Genomic DNA, 19,314 nt, shown 5'->3' with positions numbered 1-19,314 from the left:
CCCTAAAACTATATTCCCTGATGGGTAAAGCCTGTGGACTCAGACAAAAAAAAGAAAAATTTAAAAACCAAGAGCTCTTAATCAAAGTGAAACTTCCTTTTACTGAGGGATTATTGTTTCCTTACTTAAGGGTGAAATGAAAAATGCCTCCCAAAAGTCATTTCTAAACAAAAATCCACAATATGAAATGATAGCATATGGAACTCTCTAGAATTCACACACACTACTGAAGGAGTAATTATAACTCTGAGCCCACACAGCAAAACCACACTGTGAGTAATAATGGTGCTCACCACCTTCACACACAACATCAGAGAAACATTTGGTTAGGTTTTAAGTTAAGTGCAGCTCGGTGCAAAGAACATATCTATAATTGCCCCCTGGAAGGTTTTCACAGAGATACATTTTCTCATAACATAACATGAAGCCCACTTACTTTCCTATGCCAACAACGGTAATTTTACAACTTCCTTATATGGGAAGAATAACACTTCTAAATTATGTTTGAAATGGCCACAAAGATTTTCCTGCTGTCAATTTGAAAGCTCCATCCCTGTTTGCCAGAGACCACTTGAGTGAGTACTTCAGTGGCTATCAAACTGAATGCATAATTTAGTAGTAGAGGTTTGCCTGGTACACATGACTACAAAGCTAAGAACCATTAAGATCCAGCTTTTGAAAGAGGGGTTAGCATTTAAAATGCAGAAAGAAAGTAAAATCATTATCATTTTCACGGTGGCAAAGAGAAAGGAGGGCAGAGGTGGGAGGTATGAAGTCTCTGATGAGACTAGCAGGGCACTTAATTTTGCTTATAAAGAGGCTAAAAGGGAAAGTGAAAGGATTATACTTTCTGAGAAGCTATAAGTAGATTCTATTGTATGTAGCACTTTATCAACCGAACATCATCTGCTACTTCTTTACCTGAATCTTTAAAAGATAGTAATTGATGCATGTCATGTCTTTCAGTGCACTATTCCCTGAAAGGGAACATGAAACTATGCTAGGAATTGAGGATATGAACAAGGAAATTATCCTAAATTATCCTAAATAACTATACGATAAATATAGAAGAAATTGTGTTTCTGAGATTTTTGTAAAACTGCAGTGCTTGTACTACTGTCTGACAATAAAGATGAATAAGCATTTCCCTCCATCCAAAGCAATGTACTTAACCTATTGTTCCTGGTCTCAGGAGGAAATTCACAATCTTTTTTTTTTTCCTTTTTCAAAATTTCTCCAATGGAAAGTAACCAAAGTTTTTCTTGAAAGAGTCCCAAGGGCCAGCTATGGCTTTCTCAGCAATAGATTTAACTATGAAAATGCACTTTTGTGGCTTTACTGGCTAAAAAGCCCGGGGGGGGGGGGAAGAAAAGAATAAGTATAATTGAAGTCAAAAGCTAAATCTCAACCTTACAGAATTTTAAATACCAATTAAACTACACGATGAAATACTCATGGAAACTGAAGTAAAACTTTATTCCTGATACAGATTCATGAAGAAAAGAGCTGGACAAACTGTCTAAACCTCTTTCTTCATTTAAAATTAAATAAAAATTAGATATTTCTCTTATAGACTGGTTGGAATATTAAATAACACCTATAAAACATGTATCACTTTATGATGATCAAAAAATTCTAGTTATGAATTCATACCCCATTTGAATCAAATGTATGATATGTCAAGATCATTGTATTGTCTCGAGCAACTAATAAAAAATAAAAATTAAAAAAAATGCTAGTTATGATTCACCTCAGAACATGATTAGTGGCTGAAGGCGTAAGCTGGAACCAGACTTCCTGGGTTTGAACTCTAGCACCACTGCATCTTCAGCTATGTTCCTGTTTTCCTCCCTCTGTAAAATGGATAAAACCCTTCTTTGCAGGGTTTCGTGAGGCTTAAATTAGCTGATATATTTAAAGCATTAAAAGGGTGCCAGGATTTAGAAAGAGTTCAAGAAACAGTAGCAGTCATCATCATCTTTTCAATGAGAAAGGCAAGGTCAGGCCAACAGGGCGAGAGGGCACCATGACTCCCAAGGAAGTACCCACAAAACTCACCCAGAGACCTTCATTCCCCACATAGGTACAATGCATTGTTGATGGACTACCTTGCAGTCTCTTCCAGAGTCTAAAAATACCAAATATTTTGATAAATATAAAGTATTTGATGACAAGAAGTTTCTCCTTCCTGCTCAACTGCACATTAATAACTTTCAGGCTAAGGATTCTAAGTGACTGAATACATCTGGGGGAAAAGGAAGTCTTTAAATTTAATACAATTTCTTCACCAACCAAAGTTTGTAGATAAAGCTTACTGATACACAATATACTGATATATATGTGCTTACACAGTTAGGGAAACATCCTAAATGTAGAAACATCAGTCCTTTTGAAATGTAAAAGTTTCTTTGGGATTTAAATGTAACTTTTGAAAATTTGGTGCTTAATAGAAAAACATCCACTTCCTGAAAATGACAAGAGACATTCATTTTCAGCTGATGTAACTCCTTCAGTTTGTGTACAATACTCTCTTTCATTCTGTATCACTAACTTTTCCCCTTTGAGTTCGAGGTAAATGACTTTATTTCTTACTAGTTATGTGATAGTTCATTTTATGTGTGGACTTGTCTGGGTCATGAGGTGCAGGATATGTAGTCAAATGTTGTTTCTGGAAATGTAGGTAAAGAGGCTTCTAGAAGGGATTAGCATTTCAATCAGTAAACTGAATAAAGTAGACTACTCTCCCCAATGTCCCTAGGACTTTTCCAATCCTTTGGGGACCTGAATACAACAAAAAGGCAGAATATCCCCCAAAACCCTGCCTGAGGGCTTGAGCTGGGACATTGGTCTCCTATTCTCCCACTGGGACTTACACCATCAGCTTTCCTGGTGTCAGGTCTTAGGACTCAGGGTGGTACTACACTGCCAGCTTTCCTGAGTCTCCAGCTGGCAGATGGCAGCTAATGTTGGGATCTCTGAGCCTCATAATTGCATAAGTCAATACCCATGATAACATTCTTTCTAGATAGATTAGATAGGTAGATATAGATACAGATATAAATAGATAGACAGGGAAAGAGATCTCTTATTGGTTCTTTCTCTGGAAATCTTGATTGATGCACTAATTAAAGCTACTCAAGCCAAGAACTCTTTCAAAAACACCTTAGAGAAACCCAGTGACCCTTTCTTGGCACTCACTCTCCCAAATGCTGACTACCTATGATATCCTAAAGTGTATTTCCTCTTCTTCAACACGTTGAAGAGTTTCAATTTCAGGGATACCATAATCTCCTAATAATTCTCTGGAAAATTATTCTTATGCTTCTTTCTAAGATAGTCATTGGTTGTATTGTGCAAAGCATGCTTATTTCATTACCAGGTTTAATTCTGACATCTGTTTCGTCTTCAGCGGATGAGGAAAGTGACATTTAGAATGGTTACATAATTTAGCCAGTGACACTCTATGTGTGGTCAGGTTTGTTTTTGACTCCAGATCTGATTTCAGAGTCAAAATTTTCACCACTATACCTCACTTGCTGTCTTTCCATGAGTCTCCTCCAGTACCTACGTCCTGGGACTTCCCACAAATGTGCGGCTGCAGCATTTCACATGGAAGGATCCTGACTGTGCACCTCTCATGGTCACTCCCACCTGATTCCTGATAACTTATTGCCCACAGTGCTCATCTTACATCTAAAACTCAGTTCACCTTCTATTCAAAACTGATTTCTTCACTATATTTTCTCAAACTGATTATTTGGAAATCACCTTCTCTGTCTTGTTTCTTCTGCATCTAATTTTCTTACCAGAATGTTTTCATTTTTCCCTCAAAGCAATATTATTCTGCATTTTAAAGACAGACTCCTGAGACTATGTTCTAGAATTCAACATCAACTTCTGGGCTATCTTTTCTCCTTTGGCTTCTTTTTTTAAAATATTTATTTTTTAGTTGTAGTTGAACATAATATCTTTGTTTTCTATTTATTTATTTATTATGTGGTGCTGAGGATCGAACCCAGGGCTTCACGTGTGCTAGGCGAGCGCTCAACCACTGAGCCACAACCCCATCCCCCTGCTTTTGAATCGGGTCAATACCACATATACTTTCAAGTCAGTTTTTCTGTTTCTTCTAGCTTAGTATTTGCAAAGTCCTGTGGATGAGTCATAATATCTATTATAGATTTTTCAGTAGAAATACCACAAAACATGTCTAACCCCTTATATAATCTACTCTTACTTGATCATTTATGAATTTAGCTAGACCCTTTTTGAAATGATGCATATTTGGGGTATGGCCTTTTATCATGTCTTCCAGAATCAGGATTTATCAGTTTATTCTATAATAATCCTATAACAATAACATGTCTAAAAAGCACAAATTCCATGTTCAGTGCCTATCCTGCTATGTAGGAAAGGGTTAACTCAGCAGGCCCAAGAGGCTCAAAAGCTACACTTTCCCAAAAGAAGCTTGTCTTTAGGATTGGCCCTGGGCCAGCTCCTGGCAGAGGAGCACTGAGCCCTGGAATATTCTGCCTGTCAAAGAGATTTTTTTTCTTTATGCCTGAGGCTTTGGGTCAAGTGGTACGACTTTGATCAGACATTTATGCTAGCAACATTTTTGGTGAATCTTTGCTCTAGCAGGAATATATTCTGAGTAGCTGAAGTCAATCACACAGGTGTTTCATGCCCACACGACTGAATTCCAGCAAGGGATATGGACATCAAGGTTCAGGTGAGCTTTCTAGGCTGGCAAGAATCTCATCACAAGCTGTGTGACTCCACTAGGAGAGGACACCTGGAAGCTTGTGTCTGGTTTTCCTGGACTTTACCTTTTCCCTTTACTGATCTTAACTTGCGTCCTGGCCCTATTACACCATAACTATGATTATAGCAAATTTTGTGAATTATTCTAGTGAATCACCAAGCTGAATGATAGTCTTGAGGATCCCTCACCCCACATTCCCTTTCTCTTCCTTTTAATGGAATTATTTAAAGTCCTGCTAAAATTATAAGTCTTGCCATAATGCTTTATAACCTATTAAAAAGGAAAATATGATAGTAGTTTTCATCAAATTTTTTCCTTACTCAACTTTTACTATTTTTCTCTGAAGTTTATACGCAGAAAAACAACAGCAGAATATACTAGTCTTTTTTTTTAAGTTATAGATGAACACAATACCTTTATTTTATTTGTTATTATTATTCTTTTCTTCATGTGGTATTGAGGTTCAAACCCAGTGCCTCACACATGCTAGGTAAGTGCTCTTCCATTGAGCTACGACCACATCCCAGAATATACTAGTCTTATACTTTTTTTAAAAAGCGTTAGAAATTGTCTAAAAATGAAATATGTAGATGTTAAGCAAAAGACTTAGGGAATGCACAGGAAAGTAATTAATTGGCATTATATCCTTCAGTTCATTTGACTAAAATGGAAATTCAGTTTGCTGGGTAAGTATATGTGGAGAAATGCTCTTATCATTATATATGAATCTATTTTTTACTCCTTACTTATATATTCAAGCATTCCTCCATTCTTTTTCAGTATTCAAATCTTCAAATGCTCATCAATGACAAAATTTACCTCTTTTTTTTTTCTTGCTGCCTTTCACATACTTAAAACACTTTTATACATGTAGGTTGGTTTTTTTTTTTTTTTTTTTTAATCTCACAGATCATAGTTCTTTAGCTTCAAAATCCCTGGGTACTTTCAAAATGTCTTACTATGAATCATAATCAAATTCAGAATACCACAAATTTGGTTTTTAAAACTATGATACATACATGGAACCAACCCAAAGACATAAGCACTGCTTTCTCAGACTTCCCCATCTCGTTACTGGCAACAAATCCTGCCAGGAATTCACGCACAAATTCCAGTTCCTCTATTCTCCCTTCCTACCTTTCTTTCCATATCCCAACCATCAGCATATTTTGTTGGCTCTTCTCGCAAATGCATCCATTTTCACCACCACTGTAATGGTTTAAGCCACACCACGTCTTGCTTGCAACAGCCTCCAAACCAGTGCCCCTGCCCTCACTCTTACCTCTGTATGGAGGTTCTCAGCATAGCCAGAGTGATCCCATTCCATTATAATTCAGATTATACGCTGCTCTGTTTAAAACCCTCCAAAGAATTCCTGTGTCATAAAGACTAAACACCAAAGTCTGGACAAAAGCTCTCTAGGCTCTGCGTGGTCTGGCCATGCCTCTCTGTCTTTTGCCTTCACATTCCCCACTCCCCCCTCTCTTTCTCTCTCTCTCACTCACTCTCTCACTCTCTGTCTCTGCTCTTTCTTTTCCCCACCTACCCCATTCCCAGAGGTTATATTCTAGAAGGAGAATCCAGGCAACCAAAGAAATAAATAAATTATATAGTAGATTAGTAGGTCATAAGTGCTGGGAAGAAAAATATAACCCAGAAGAGAGTTGGGGAAGAGCAATAGTTGGTCAGACTAAGGATATAATTTAAATAAAATGATCACTGCTGTCACTGAAAGTGACAGTTGAGCATATATTTAATGTGGATGAGGGTGCAAGCCATACAGACTTGTGGGGTAAGCATTCTAGGTGGGAGGAACAAATACTAAGGAGGCCACACCTCTTGTCATAAAAATAGCAAGGAGATCACCATGGCTGAACAGGAAGAGAGTGCCTAGCACTCATCTTGATGAATGAGCTGTCCGTATTTCATTCTGTCCTCAGCATTAAACCCTGACATTCGCCCCATTCTTGCATCTCCTGATGGTCTCTCTTGTCTATTTCTCCATCCAAGAATACTTATTGACTGAACACTCAGAAAACACTTATTAAATGAATATTTTTAACTAATGTGTAAACATTTAAATACTCTGAGATAATGGTACATATGGTTATACAGCAATATGAATATAATTACATAAAAATCTTTTTACACCAATACAAACCCTTTGGAGTTTATATACTTAAGTATAATACTTAAATCTTCAGGGTTACTCAGGGTAATTATTATAGTTTACTGAGGGCTGTAGTCCAGTACCCTCCCAGCCCCCTGAGGCAAAGGCTTTCACTAAAAGTCCACTCCAGACTGACAGGTGATTTGCTCAACCAAGTTTCACTATGCCATCAGTAACCTGCCTTGTGCACTTATTATCGTAGGCCACTTTCTGAATGTCCCTTGTTGCTTCCTGACATTCCACTGATAGTTCTCATGAGTCTTCTCAGGGTCTTTTTATTAAATGTCATCTCAAAACATTCACCCCATCTTACATGATTAGACAGCCCATCACTCTTCCTCAAGACCAGCAGGCCTCCCTTTCTGCCGGATGACTATTTTGGGGCTAAAAATTCTATTTAAATTAAAATTTGAAACTTAAAGTAATTCCCTTCATGTTCCTACTTTTAAACATATTTCTAAGGATAATTATTATTATTTAATGGTTTGGTATACAGGTTTTATTGGTGTTAGTATTTGTGAGTTTAAAAAAGACTTTCTGCACTTAAAACTTTTTCAACTGGATTTCTTCTTTACCTACTTTTTTTTTTTTTGCTATGACATTTACAGTTCTATTATAGGAATACCAGTCTTAAGGAAAAGAAATGTTTTAGTAGACTACTACCCTATGTGAAATAAGAGAATAATTTCTGAATTGATGAGTTGCATCCATAGGACAAAAAGTCATGCTCCTGAATAACTATCCCGATTCAGCTCTGCATCTATCAAATGGCAATAAATGCCATTTGATAGTTTATGCCAAAGTGTAAGGAGATTAGGGATAATATGAACAAGGTTCCCAATGTTAAGACTGGCATTTAAAACATAAAAGGAATTCTGATTTTTTTCTAAAAAATGAAAGAAATAGTCTGACTCAGAGCCTAAAACATAGCCAGATACCTAATGTTTATGTCTGTGTGCATGTCCAAGGTCATGAATGTTTAATTTGGTGCATGTTTTCTCACCTTGATGAATGAGCTGTCTGTATTTCATTCTGTCCTCAGCATCATACTCTGACGTTAGCCCCATTCTTTGCATCTCCTTATTGTATCACTAGTCTATTTCTCCACCCAAACTTTCATATTTATCCTACCCATTGGATTCTATCTCTATCCATGGCTAGATTCCCTCTAACTACTTCTTTTGATCAAAGCTGATGAATTCCTTTTTGCTCATGCTAAAGAAAACTCCCTTTTGTACTAATTTTTCAAAACTTCCTCTCATATCTTGTCCCAAATATATGTGTCTGATGAATCCTGAGTCAGTGAGGTGGGTGGAAGGGGACAGATACCACCTAGGATCCTTTCTAATTAAAGATTGATGCAATAGTTGACTCAATGACACCTTATTCCCTGTTGGTCTCCCATAGAAGACAAACTCACATTCTCCCAAACCACAAATGAGGCAGGGCCACCCTTTTCAATCCCTCGGGACATCTTAGTTCTCTGAGTGACCCTCTAGGTATGACTCAAATGGCACTTTCATGACTTGAAATCACCTTATCACCATTTGTCTATATATTCTTTTTAATCTTCACAAGTTATTTCTATTGCTTTGGGGATATTTCCAACTTCCTCAGTGACTAAAGGAATCACAATCATATTTGTCCATTTACCTCAATCCTTACCCAGAAGCCAGAGAGGTACCAATTTCTGTCTAACCACACAGCTTCACACACATACCTGATTATTCATCTTCAATTGAATCATAATAAAACCCTTACTATTTTGCCTCTTTCCAAAAGCATTCAGTTCTTCGTTTATCACCTGTACATTGGGACAGTGATGTCTCATCCAAATTTAGAGAGAAGACTGAATATATCCAATACAAGCACAGCATCTCTAAACTTATCTTCATAATTTTATCTCCAACCCCAATTTTTAAAAAGTGACAGAGAGTGCCATGCTAAATGGAAGGTAGAAGATCCTTTTAGGAAATGATGGGGAGCACAGTGATATTCCAAGGCCTCTGTGGCATACCCATTATAGTAGCTATCCAGGGAATGGTGCAGGGCCAGGCAAACAAGAAAGAGAAGAATCAGGACGATAATAAATAAATAGATATGTATTTATTATCAAATAAACCTACAGACTCCTCCTCTTTTCTATAATCCTTTTGGCACATCATGACCATAGTACTGTAGACTTAAAAGATCTGACATGGAATCTACTATAGGTTAAATTTTGTCTCTCTGAAATTCATATGTTGAAGTTCTAATCCTTAATACTTGCAAATGTGACTTTATTTGAAAACAGGGTGATTGCAGATGTTGTTGGTTAACATCAGGTCTTACTGGTATAGGGTTGGCCCTAATCCAGCCTGACTGTGTCAGTATAAAAAGGGACAATATGTAGACAGACCCAAGTACACACAGAACGATATGTGAAGATGAAAGCAGACAAGGGGTGAAGCATCTATCAGCTAAGGTTGCTAATGACTGCCAAAAACCACCAGACTCATGGGAAATGGAAAAGAGCTCAGTGGTAGGGTGCTTGCTTACCACATGCAAGACCCAGGGTTCGATCTTTCTCTCTCTCTCTCTCTCTCTCTCTCTCTCTCTCACACACACACACACACACAGATACAGATATACACACACAATCTGGCAGAAAGACATGAAACAGATTTTCCCTTATAGCCTCAGAAGGAACCAGTCTGCCAATGCCTTAATTTTAGACTTCCAGCCTCAAGCATTGTGAAACAATAAATTTCTGTTGCTTAAGCCACACAGTTTGTGGTACTTTGTTTTGTTAGTTCTAGTAAATTTAACACAGAGTTCTACTTCTATAATTTTCTTCTTTCTAAAGTAGACACTGTAATTCTTATCACAATTATACCAATAAACAATAAATATATATATAGTGTATATCACATGCCAGGATATATACTTATCTGAACACAGATTAGCTCATTTAATCCTCTCCTTGGTCCTATAATATAGATATGATAGATATCATCCCCTTTTCAGAGCAGAAAAAATTAAGGCATAGAAAAATTAAGTAAGTTACCAAAGGTCACATACAAAGTGAGGAGAAAATATATAAATCCAGGCATTCTGACCAATACTTCCTATGAAACAATCGTTTTTGTAAACCATAAAGTTCCTCCAAAATTACTCACCACCATGTCATTTCCCTACCCAAAAGCTGGTTTCCCACAGCAGAATGAACAATTCCCTCTAAAATTCATTAGCTTCTACAATGTAACTCTGACCTATCTGTCCAATCTTACAGTAATTTCTTCAATACACCATAATAAGTACTTTTCAGACTCACTTATTGCTTAAGCAGAACTCTCATTTTTCTACAGAGGTCACCTCTTGCATGGGATTCCATCTCTCTATCAGCTTCACACCCCACCTGGCACTTTTCTCATTCAAAGAATACACCTTTCTTTAACAAAGCCTTCCCTGCAAATCCATGAATAATCATCTCCCCTGGAAGCCTATTTATGTATTGCTCAATATTCCTTTGAGAATTCAGAGACAGTCCAGTGATGAAAATGCTTATGTCATCTTACAAGATGAAAAATAAAATATTTTTGCAAACCACTAAAATAAAAGGAAGTCATTTTGCATGAGAATGACCAAGTGCTACAGAAATTTGTAGAAGAGTTAATACTTCTGGCTGGGTTGAATGAGGAAGGTGTACTAAGGAGGTAGCATCTAATTGGGTCTTAAAAGGGGGTCAGTAAAAATGTGTAAAACATAAACTATCTCTACTATATATTTACTACTAGTTATATGCATACTGAGTTATTGGAAGGTATATGGTTATCTTCATTTTTTGCATTTATTAGTTCAGTCCTTTCTGGCTCCAAAAGGGATTTGAGGTAGATGTCACCTCCTCAGGTTTAAAGTCAAAGTCTTAGACATCTGTGTCTAAGTCATCAAGTGTCAAGCACCATTGATTACATGCAATACAGTCCTTCAAAACACATGTGGGAAACAACAATATATTAAGAAGGGATGAAAAAAAAAAGGAAATGTCATAAAAAGAATGAGTGAATTCTCAAAATTTTTCCAAGAAGTCTCCCTGGATCTGACAGCCAATTCGTTTCTGTTCCTCCTCTTCCTGTGCCTTCTCTCCCTTGCTTCTCTGCTTGCAATGCTTTCTCCCTATCATTTTTTTTGCAGAAAATCCTTTGAGGCCCAATTCACCCCCCTCCATAGTTGAGTCTTCTGCCCTTGTAAGCCTCTCAGATCTCTTCCTTCCTGCAATATCACTGCATGCTTTTGTCTCCATTCAGCAGTTAATTGTTCTCATAAAGTTTCATACTCAGTTATTCTTTTCCAACAAGATTTTATAGCTCAAGGTTGAAAATCATGACATATTTATTTTGTATACCTCCTCAGTTCCTGCCACCCAGACTTCCCCTCAAACAAAAAAGTACCTAGCAAATACTTGCTGAATGACTAAATCCTTTCAGTATTCCTATCGTTGAAGTATAATGTTCTTTCATCTGACTCTCCAAGTTCAAAAGTACATTGGAAAAAGTTATACATCAAAGCATTCATTCACTTGAAGAAACGGATTTATCTTTTTAAAACTTGCAATCTCTGAGCCAAAAGTCAGTGGCTTCAACAATAAGAAAAAAAGTGTAAGCACACACAAAAAAGGTCTGTAATATAACCACCCTAACACTGCTAGCTCACAACTAACTTCACAGGGTTTATCATTTGGGGGCAATTTAGTAGTATAAATACTGCCATACATACCTTGCCCAAGAAAGAGATAATGGAAGTGGCCCAATAATATCAAATTTGCAAGATGAAATTTAGCAAGTTGAGGTGAAACTGTACTTTTAAAGTTCCCATAGCAGTTAACTATCATTTGTTAATTTTTATAAAGAATAATTCTATGTAAGTCACATTAAGTCAAAAAAAATTTAATGATAAAAATCTTAGGACACTAACATAGCACCTAGATAATAGAATGACCTCAATAACACTAGCTTCCTTAGGGTAGAAAAAGATGGATTTTAATATTTCACACTAATGCTTAAGAAGGATAAACTGCAATAATGTATAAAAGCAAAACATCAATTCTTATTTGTTCTCTGTTCCTCCTGAATTTTCATTGGAATCAACAGGATCTAACTGTGGAAGACTTCAGGTAAAGGTAGAAGAGGAAGAAAATAAGAAATAATCTAGAAAGTAAAGTGGCCAATTAAAAGATACTTTACCCTAAGAGAACTTTGCAAGTTTTCAGTGCTTCTGAGAATTAGCTTCTTTTGAGAAGGGCAAATGTGGAAAGTACGTCAAGTTGCTTTAGAGGGTGGGGATGTACCTCACAGGTAGGGTACTTGTCTAGCATGTGTAAGGTCCTAGGTTCAATCCCTAGGACTGCAAAAACATAAAAAATAGAACAATATAATTTTTTTGTTTAAAAGCGCTTTAAAACTACTGACTAAGTAAGATAAAACACTTCATGCCAACTGCCTAAGACACTGACTTTGCTAAGCTCCATTTTTGGCATCCACCAAGCCCCCAGACTCAGTATGACCTGAGTATGAATTTTCAACACTCTCTGCTGCACCAAAATGAACCTGCTTTCAATATAATTGCATCTTAAGTACAATACTGCCTGATTTTAATATTGAGAAGAAAACAAAAACAAACAAACAGAACCACTCCCTAAACCATGGGATCAATTCTCTTGGAGATTCTATCTTTTAAACACAATGAAACAAAGTTTACATCCTGTTTTTTTTTAAATATCATTACTGGTTTTAGCCATAACACTGCTATAAGAAGCTTGGTGAGAGAAGTTTCCCAGATTTTTTCTGACATGGACAACCACCATGTTTTGACCACATGACTAATGAAGACCCCTGTTCCTGTGACCATGCATGGAAATTCCTCCCCTATGAAACCAGTCTGGGTCTACCACAGAAATGAAGCAGAGAAAGGTAAAAGACAAATGAAAGTCCAAACAGAACACCATAGTTTGGTGCCAACATTGTTTTTTAAAGATTTTTCTAGAATAAGAGAGAAATGGGGATGGGGATCTAAAGTACAGTATGGGTAGTAATTAATTTGTGGTAGTCATTACACAACGTACATGCATATCAAACTAATCTGTCAATTAAATATGTCCTCTTTTGTACAAATATGTAGGGGGAAAAGGTGTCTTTAAGGGAGAAAACAAATTCAGCATTTGTTTGAGTTTTGTAATGTTCATGAAATGAAGGCTGAAGGAATCTTAAATGATTGATAAGTTAGTAAATACTTTGTTCTAATAAAAATGATAAGTAGAAACTGCAAAAGCAACTTTAATTTAAAACAGAAAAACTGACAATGCCTTCTACATTCACATAATCAAATCATTTTTAATTTTTAACATTTTCAAGTTTAGATGAGTTGAAGTCAAGTCTCAGAAGACTAAGTCTAACATTTCAAGACAACCTCATTTAAACTCTTCCGGAGAACTCAAAGGCCTCCTTCAGAAATCCATCTTCAAGGATAAAAACATTCAGAAAAACTTCCTTGTATTTAGTATAAATCCCTCTCGATGCTTACTATAAGTCAATTTCCCCCTTCTTTTTCTTCAGGGAAGATAGAAAACAGCTGTTCAACATTCTCTTTCACTCTACTTTTCCTCCTGCCAGGACAATCCCCCCTTGAGAGAAGTGAAAACACTGCAGGTGTTTCAAAAATCCAGCTGGTCTTTATCTGCCTGTCCATGGGGCTGGAGAACCTAGTCCCATTCATACCTCCCAGAGTTATGTCATTAAACTGCAAAGACCATAAGAAAAGGTTTTCCCCAGAATCTGTGGAATTCTGGAAATCCGATGCTTATAGGCTGTTTAAAATAGCTTTATCTAAGTAAGATAAAAAAATTTTAATGATAAAAATCTTAGGACACTAACATAGCACCTAGATAATAGGATAACCTCAATAACACTAGCTTCCCTAGGGTAGAAAAAGATAGATTTTAATATTTCACACAGAATTCTGTTGTGCCATCCAAACAGATATATTCAAACAGTACAGATTCAAGAACAAAAGTTTACAGTTAGAACTGCCTAGGAAAGTAAGCTGTGCTTTCTTGCAGCCCAGCATCTTGGTCTTTACCACCTGTAAATTGGGTGTTGAGTGCACATTGGCATGAAATATTTTTAAACTACTTAGTGATTTTTATTATGCATTTCTTGAATTTCTTGTCTTTGATGCAATTTTCTGGCTGTAACTTTAGAGATGCAGTAATCCTTTCGATACTCTAATTGAAAAGAGTACTCTGTAAACAATAGTCAATTTCTAGTCAGCTATTCCTCAAATGAGTAATCAATACTGGATTAATGACATAATCTGTAGATTATTACATTTTGCACCAAAATTTGTACAACAAACACTGTTACCTCCTACTTCAGGAATTGCTAACAAATATCCTCATTTTCCCTTGCAATAGCCATTTGACAGCAACAGTAAAGCCAGTATACTGCGTGCATATTCCATCAATAAAAATATTATAGGCCCACAAGCCTGCTGAGCCCATTTCCTTTATAAATTTCCTTTTAAGAGTTATGAAATGCTGATTCAACTTTGTTGTGGTATAATTTCTGCATACATTAAATGCCTGTTGCTTAGGAGCTGCTTGTTGTACATGAAAATATATGCAAACGCCATATTTAATCAACAAACACAATTTATAACTCTATGGTATATAAGTAGATATAGAGAGATATGCAATAAGTATTTCAAATGGAAAGATGTAAAGACAACTTTTTAATTTGAATGTGGATCTATTAAATTACTACTAAAAGAGTAAGAATGCTAGCTTAAAATACTAGTATTTTAATATAATTACCCTACTTACTATCTTTCACACTAATTGGGGAGAAGAGAGGTACTATTAATTCTACATATACCCCCCAAAAAGTTTTTTGTTTTTCTGGGGTTTTCTTAACATGCAGACACATTCATGTAGTGGCAAACTCTTTCTGACCCTGTCTAGGACAAAACAGATAAGATACAAACAACCCATAATTAATATGTCATGTATGTGTAATTAAAATCTAATTGCATAAATGTCTTTTGTTAATGTTTTTTATAACATGACTAATGGTTGTAGCTATTCCCAAATGTAGATGCCAAGGAAAATCATGCTTATTATCAATATTGTCTGTAGATTCTATGTATTACCGAAGAGGGAAGTTCTGTTCTTTCATAATTTCTAACATTTGATGACAACATTCACCAAGATCACATTTACAGAATATTCTAAGAAAGATAAAATGAATAGAAGGAAGTTCAATGATTATTATAATGCACAATAAAATTCACAGTGTATTCTGATTTAAGAACTGAACAAACTATTCCTTTCAAGAAGTAAACAGCCTCAACAATCTTTTCTTTCTAAATTAAAATCATTCCCTTCCTCTTCTGAAATCTCTAACAGAGTTTCTGAATGCTGCTCCTCCAGCAGGTTTATACTCTTCTGGACATGTGAAAGAGGATCTGGAATCCACACCCGCAACAGGCTGCAGCTTGCCTACATATGGCAACACTATTGGTAAAGCAAGGACAGTAAAAGACAGAAGCCAGCTAATGAGAATGGAGAGACGAGCCCAGGACTCTGCAGGAATTTAGAAGAGGCCTCAACAAGAAATCCTTACAAGACACAAGAAGAGTAGAAGAGCAGGGGGCTGCAGAAAGGCAGTCTGTAAACAGTCAGTTACAGAAGCCTGGGAAGCACATAAACATTCTAGGGGAATGACAGTTCATGGAGCAGCAGTGAATAATAAAAGGGATAATAAAGTAGATGTATAGGAAAATGAAATCTAAGAGTCTTTAATAATATGAATTTGGAGTGACAACAGAAAAAAGTAGCATTAAATGTGCAATTTATGTTAATTGCATGTTTAAATTGCGCTACTAATTACTTGTAAAATGATAGACAAGACTTACCTTCAGTATTTCTATTTCCACACTACCAAAATGAAGATAAGACACCTGTTCTACATCACCCTTCATTTCCACTAGGCTAAAATATAACATTATTAGCATTCTTTGATGAGGGGGGAGGAATGCCGAGTCAATTTGAAATGCAATTAAGTATTTGTGTACATAAGTATTTTGTATCATCTATCAGGGACTTTTCCTTTCCTTCAACTGTCTCAATGCACATGGGTTTAAAAGTGTGAGTTTATTGATACTAATAGCCCCTCTTTATTCTATTCACAATACTTTCTATTTCTCTTCTACTTTAATTATTTTTTAAATGCTTCACCATGAGCTACCCAAGCCACTCCTCTATAAATAACTAGAATTGTAAAACAACTAAAGTTAGAAGATCAGAATTTGGGATCACATTTATTTATCATATACATAGAAAATTTTGCTTTAAAGAATAATTATTTCAATCAAAAATATTATTCACTTAATATAAAGTCTAATTTTCAAAAGGGAATTTCCAGTTAAAATTCAGCAGTAGAGTTGAAAAGACTTTTTGAAACATCATTTCTCATTTCTGTTATCACCAAATAGAAACATGTACCCGTAGCTCAGGAATCTGAGATTTTAATCTCTACTTCCCGTTCTCTCACTAATTCAGGGTATGAATGTCACAGGAAAACAGTTTCCCTTTTCCAAATTCTGAGCTTAGCACTTGTCTCATTCCCTGGTTGGGCACCAACTCCAGATCTACAGAATTCTGTTGTGCCATCCATTTTCTGGTAGTTTTGTGGCCTCCAGAGTTTTATTCTATAAATCACTATAGGGGAAGATAATGTAACTCCAAAATAAGAAAACTTTAAGGCAATTAATATAGTAATAAGAACTGTTAGGGGGAAAAAAAAAAAAAAAACACAAAAACAAACCCTGCCCTTCACTTGGACATTCTTTCAGTAAGGTTGCTGCTCCTGGAAGCTCCTCAGGTACATTACTCACTCCTTCATAATAACAAAGATCAGCTCCTCTCTGTAAAGGGAATCACGTGTCCTCTATGATGAAGTTCCTTCTACTACAGCTTCTGCTTCTCCTCCAAGGACGGCCACAAACACATCCCACAACAATAATAGTATTTTTCTTTTTAATTTAGGAGGTTATGGATGTGGTGAAAAGGTATAAGAATATCTGCTATACTTACAAACATACTAGTGTCTAAGTAATATTTAATATATACTTCAACTACAAAAATATCGTCTTTTGATAATTTATTTAACTCTTTTGAAAACAAAGATTACCCATTATTAAAACCTCAGTTTAAATATTTTACCTTCCTTTTTTCCTCTCCAGTCTTTTATTAAAATCATGACACTGATTGAGAATTGTGTAATTTCTTTCATGCAACACACAGTGATGCATGGAAAGTAGAAATAGAAAAGTAGCCTATCACAAATAACATTAAGAAATGTATAAAGCAACATTTTGTTAATTGCAGAATGCATTTTCATCTATGATCACAAAATACTTTCTCAGTGATTAAAACAAGATTTTTAAAAATATGTTTATTTTTATTTATTTATATGTGGTGCTGAGGATCAAACCCAGGGCTGCATACATGCTAGGCAAGCCCTCTACCACTGAGCCACAACCCCAGCCCAAAACAAGATTTTTTAAATGAAGCACTGGGAAACATCTGTGAAATTAAGAACTTCATCTCAGGATGTCCACCAGGTTCTCCCAGAGCAGTACTACCAGATATTGGACTGGACATACTATCTTACTAAAATGCACAGTTCTAGCTTACTGTTGAACTACTTTCATCAAATACTGAAGTAAATGCACACACAAAGATTAGTCACTAAGATGGTTCTGACCTTACCTGACAAATCTAGCTGATTTTTCTTAGCAAGTGTTTTCCCTCCACTAGGCCTCAACCTCATAGGAAGGACCTTAACACAGTGTCTACCCAGCAGGATCACGAAGGGAATCTACCCCATCATGCAAAAGCCCATATTGTATTTTGCTGTAAATTTCCCTCTTTGTCTAGTTCTTTTTTTCCCCCAAGAGTCCCCTTTTTCCTGGGTGACTGTACTATCATTTTTAAATCTGAATGTTAGAATGTGATTTGTAGGCCACTGTTACTATTTAACTAAAACTTAATGAAACTGATACTGACATCATATACCTGTCAATGAAAAATAACTCAAATTCTGAGGGGCTGCTCATATGTTTTTCTTTCTTTCTACATTTGCAGTTCCAAGAAGGCTAGAACTGTTTCTCATGTACCTCTGTATGTCCCTTTATTTAACTGCCCTCTCTTGCATTTTCCCTAAACCCACACAGGGGGTCACAAGGTGAGGGAGACATCAAATTCAATTTTCTGTTTTTTAAAAACAGATCTCACCTACATACTCCACCAAAGGTCTTATGTCTGCATAGCAACCTTAAAGGAAAAAAGAAACATGTCACACTCATAAATAATCCTATATTTCTTCCATGCACATTTCATTTTTGTGACCCCATTTAGTAGTACAATCTGAATATTCTATAAAATATTTAACCTCAATATTTCATTTCATGGAGATTGTCCATTTATTGAGAAATCAGAAAGGGAATTCTTGAAAGGTTAAATTGTATAATGCAAAACATAATGAAAATATTTATAAGTGAGAATCTATATTTATTTCAAATTTAATGTAGTATAAACTAAAGCATGAAGAGAGGAAAAAGTTTTAAAAGAACTTTATTTCGCAAAGGTCCCTAGAAAATTAACGCGTCATATTTCCTGACTTAAAGAATTCCAGGTAAATGAGGTTCACCTCATACTTCTGGAGCAGTGGACTGAGTTTGAATCTTAATGCCAGCCGGCCTAACAGGAGGTTGCTGGCTTAAATGAAAGATGAAAACGGAAAAGTTCTCAGGTCACAAACAGCTCAGATTCCAGGGCGACAGATGCTGAGCCCATGTGGCATCGCTTACAACGCTTCCCAGTCAGTGAGTCAACCCCCTGCCTGGGGCCGCCTCGGCGGTGAGGTTTACCAACAGTTTCTCCGATTGTCCGTGGAGCCAAGGAGCGCTGGAATCCAGCATCTGGGAGAGGCTCGCGACGTGCTCCTTCGGCTTCCTCAGCTACAAAGTCGATCTGCCAGCGCCAGGAAAGGTACACAGGACCACCACCACCCCCGGCTGGCGCGCATACGGAGGGAAAGGAGTGCACGAATCTGTGCCACCCAACCCGGCAGAAAGAAGCTGAAGCCCCCTGGGCCGTCCGGGAAATCGCAGCTGGGCCAGGCAGCCCGGATGCACCAAAAGCGATCCCCGGTTCCTACGGGGGGCCGGGCTTGGTGCTGGCTATTCAAGGAGTAGAAGGGACTAACAGCTGCCTTTGAGGGAAGCCCACGCCTCGGGTTTCACGCCTCGGGCGCCCTTGGGGAGTCCAGCTCATGTCTCTTAT

The sequence above is a fragment of the Marmota marmota genome, unplaced genomic scaffold (assembly GCF_001458135.2).
Source record: "Marmota marmota marmota unplaced genomic scaffold, marMar, whole genome shotgun sequence".
Classification (NCBI taxonomy): Eukaryota; Metazoa; Chordata; class Mammalia; order Rodentia; family Sciuridae; genus Marmota; species Marmota marmota.
The sequence above is the reverse complement of the archived record's forward strand: the minus strand, read 5'-3'. Positions refer to the sequence as shown.